This window comes from Triticum dicoccoides, chromosome 2B (genome assembly GCF_002162155.2).
Source record: "Triticum dicoccoides isolate Atlit2015 ecotype Zavitan chromosome 2B, WEW_v2.0, whole genome shotgun sequence".
In the NCBI taxonomy this organism is placed as follows: Eukaryota; Viridiplantae; Streptophyta; class Magnoliopsida; order Poales; family Poaceae; genus Triticum; species Triticum dicoccoides.
Genome location: NC_041383.1, coordinates 685,627,031 through 685,629,409, shown reverse-complemented (window position 1 = coordinate 685,629,409; position 2,379 = coordinate 685,627,031). Strand labels below are relative to the sequence as shown.

The window sequence follows — 2,379 nt, the reverse complement described above, 5'->3', positions numbered from 1 at the left end:
TTTTTTTAAGAACTCTTTTCCCTGTGTTTACGATTCCAGGGTTTGATTGGTGTTGGTTGCAGAGTAGGGACTACACCGGGTTCGGCTCCTTTACAGTTCAGTTGTTACTATATAGGTGCTGTAGGCTCTAATATCAACCATCCACTCTAATCTAATGGATCTCTTTTCTTTCACTTAATTCTCTTATTAAATCGCAAAAAACACCACCCTGGACTAGAGACGCGACGGCGGTCATAAGCTCCCTGCGGCGGCCAGTTCAATGAAATCGGCACACACGGCGCCGGTACCGTCGTATGTCCAGAGCTTGCGAACCTGCAAACAAAGCGGCGCGCTGCTACCGAAACAAGGTACCGTCATCATACCTGCAACATTTGTTAGATCAATGCTAAGTAATTCATGCATCGACCAAGTAATTCTTGCATCGAGACATGTATTCATCCTCCACTTGTTAACCAGTTAGCTTTCTTCTCCATGGTAGCCCCAGACAACAATCGTAGGGCTACAAGAACTCAAGATGGTTTCCTTGAGGAACTTATGCTCCGGTCATGCAGGCCATTTACAAGCCCGGCGAGCTCCTGGCCTCCGGCGGCGGCGGCGCCGGCACCGCCGTGCGTTTCAGTTTCACATGCACGCTGACAACTAAGCTGGTCGGCGCGACCAGCCGGAGGACCGCCGTTCTTCCGGCGTCGTTACAATTTTTGTTTTTGATTAATAACATAATTAAGGCAGATGAAAGAGAGCCTTTGGATTGAAACCAACGGTGGATTGTGAGAGCAACAACATGCGTACAGTAATAACATTACTGTAGAGGAGCCCAACCCGGACTACACCTAGGCTGCCAAAAGCGGTTGGGTTTTGTTTGAAGCGGAGAGTGTCGACACATTAATACGACGTGCTCCGTATGCAAGCGAGTCACAGCACATCTCTTCTGTTGCACGTCTACGTCTTCCAGCAGCCCATCATTTAGACCTTCCTCCGTCCGGAATCGAGTCCGCTGATCCGCGGCCGATCTCATTTAAGAGGTAAGAACATCACAAATTGAAGAAGTCACTGGTATGGATTTTCGATCGAGTGATCCTGGATGCCAACGCCCATATCCTTTTCTGTGCGTCTTCCTTGTGTAATTGAAAATTGTGCCCAATTTCAAGTTCTGATGTTCCTGCTTGGAGTATGATAAATCCGCTCAATTGATTGATTTTCTGTCCTTTGGCAGAGTGTATTCGAGGCTTCCAATTGTTGAATTGATGGAGGCTGGCGCTGCGTTCTTCCATCGGTTCTTCTTTCTTTGTAGTTCACGATAGATCAATTCTTCGTGAGATTCGTGTGAGCGCATATACATACAGGAGAAAAACAATTCATTGTTAGATTATTAATTGATGATTGCAAGAAGACAAGATCAATCAATCAATCTCCCTGATTAGTTTCTTTCCTTTTTGTACGAGGAACATCTCGTCTTCGCCGTGAATCGCGTGGTGGCCGAAACTCTAGTAGCCAACTTCTCCAGACTTCTCCGGTCATCGTCTGCGGCAATTGCAGATCGCCGGAGTGGCCTCCTCTGGCCATAGAGAGGCCTTGCCGTTTGCCGCCGCTGTCGTCGGCAGTCATGTGGCGGATTGAAGCGCCGGAGGGCGCCGCTTCGACGCGCCTACAGAGGAGGGCGTCGTCAACCATGGGGTGCCTCAGCCGCCTGCATCGCGCGCTGGTGCTGCGCCGCTGGAGCGCTGTCGAGGCCGAGGGTCCTTGTGTCCTTGGGGCCGGAGGGAGTCGCCGCCACAGCCGTGTATCAGGCCGATGGTCAGGGACGGTGGTGCCGTCGAGTTCTTGGCCTAATTGCTCTCTGGAAGAGGCGTGTGTGATAACGTGTAAAGATGAAAAGAGAGAGAGAGGAGCGAATGATGGGAATAAACAGTATCTCTTTATTTTTTTTGAGGGAAGGCCATCATGGCTAGCTTTATTGGTTTAAAAAGGAATTACATCGTCCACAAGGTCTGAGACCAGACAGCCCGGAGGCTCATCCGTCTAAAATCTAGAGAGTTTATTACAATAACTATGTTTAGTTAGCACATGAGCCGCTTTATTTGCATTACGAGGACAATGCTTAAACTTGACCTTCCCAATCAGAGTCGAAACATCGACACACTCCGCGAAGATAGCAGCAGCTTCATCCCACCATCTTGCTTGGCCACCGCAGGAATCAATCACTGTTAGAGAATCGGATTCCGCCTCTACTCGCGGGAAACCTAACGAATTTGCAAATCTCAGTCCATCCCGCATTGCCAGTGCCTCCGTCGTGACCACACTTGATGCCACGGGGATAAAGATACATTGGGCTGCAAGGAACGATCCATTTACATCTCTGATAACCGCAACAGTTGCTCC

General features: G+C 49.3%; 1 long non-coding RNA gene across 1 annotated transcript; it reads left to right on the top strand.

Annotated features, from left to right (window-relative positions):
- Window positions 1-758: 758 nt before the first annotated feature.
- LOC119365609 lies at window positions 759-1,924 on the top strand. The gene is made up of 2 exons (XR_005175633.1): window positions 759-1,022; window positions 1,214-1,924. It is a non-coding gene; the product is annotated as an uncharacterized LOC119365609 (long non-coding RNA).
- The last annotated feature ends 455 nt before the right edge of the window (window positions 1,925-2,379 follow it).